The following is a 1,098-nucleotide window of genomic DNA, read 5'->3' as shown; positions in this document are numbered from 1 at the left end:
CTTAGCAACAAGGTGGTTATATTCAGAGACTTCGTATATACCTGCCTCTTTCTTAGAGGGAGTAGGAGTGGTGACGGTTCTCTCGTTGGTCCATTGGTAGTGATTCTGAGCCATGTCTTCAATCAAAGCATAAGCCTCCGTGTAGTTTTTGTTCATTAGAGCTCCACCTGCAGCTGCATCAACAGACATCTTAGTGGTATAAGACAAGCCATTATAAAACGTGTGGACTATAAGCCACTTCTCTAGGCCATGGTGGGGACAAAGTCTAAGCATTTCCTTGAAACGCTCCCACGCCTCATAGAGAGATTCCCCATCTTTTTGATTGAAACGCGTGATTTGGTCTCTAAGCTTAGCGGTTTTAGATGGGGGGAAAAATCGGGCGAGGAATGCTCGCCTCATATCGTCCCATGAAGTAATGGAACCGACTTCTAGGGAATGGAACCAAGCGCTAGCTCTATCCCTTAAGGAAAAGGGAAAGAGATGAAGTCTTACGGCTTCTTGGTTCTCTTTTATGGTGCCACTGAGTCTTAGGAAGGAAGAAATATGGAGATTTGGATCCTCAGTGGGTGATCCAGAAAACTGATTTTGCTGCACCAAATTGAGTAGTGCAGGCTTGATTTCGAAGTTATTACCCGCAACCGTTGGGTACACGATAATAGCTTGTGGCTCTTCCGTTGTAGGAGTAGCATACTCTTTGAGAGTGCGTTCAGCCATAGCAGTATTATTTTGTGCCTCTCTCTTTTTCTTATGCAAAAACCTTTCGATCTCAGGAATAAATTCTCTGAGACTTTTACTTCTTCGCATAAGAAACCGAGAACCCAAGAAGTTAGTGGTAATACAAAAGAAAGAAGTAGAAGAAAAGAAGAAGAGAAGAGAGTTCTAATCACAAAGAAAGAGTTAATCAAATTAGTTTACTCCCCGGCAGCGGCGCCAAAAACTTGATGAGATAAAACCGCAAGTGCACGGTCTTACCGAAGTAGTATAAAAGAGTATCGTTCCGACAGGGAGTAGTTCAATTCAATTAACTTTTTAGAGATGATTAGAAGAGAGAAGAGAATTGTAAGTTGGGGGTTTTCAAGCGTTTGAAAGATAATAATA

At 42.2% G+C, this 1,098-nt stretch overlaps 1 non-coding gene across 1 annotated transcript; it reads left to right on the top strand.

The window, feature by feature from the left end:
• Positions 1–244: 244 nt before the first annotated feature.
• Positions 245–351, top strand: LOC120579830 (small nucleolar RNA R71). The gene has a single exon (XR_005645573.1). It is a non-coding gene; the product is annotated as a small nucleolar RNA R71 (small nucleolar RNA).
• The last annotated feature ends 747 nt before the right edge of the window (positions 352–1,098 follow it).

Source organism: Medicago truncatula, chromosome 3, assembly GCF_003473485.1.
Source record: "Medicago truncatula cultivar Jemalong A17 chromosome 3, MtrunA17r5.0-ANR, whole genome shotgun sequence".
NCBI lineage: Eukaryota > Viridiplantae > Streptophyta > Magnoliopsida > Fabales > Fabaceae > Medicago > Medicago truncatula.
Note: the sequence above shows the minus strand (reverse complement) of the source record. Positions and strands in the feature narration are given on the sequence as shown.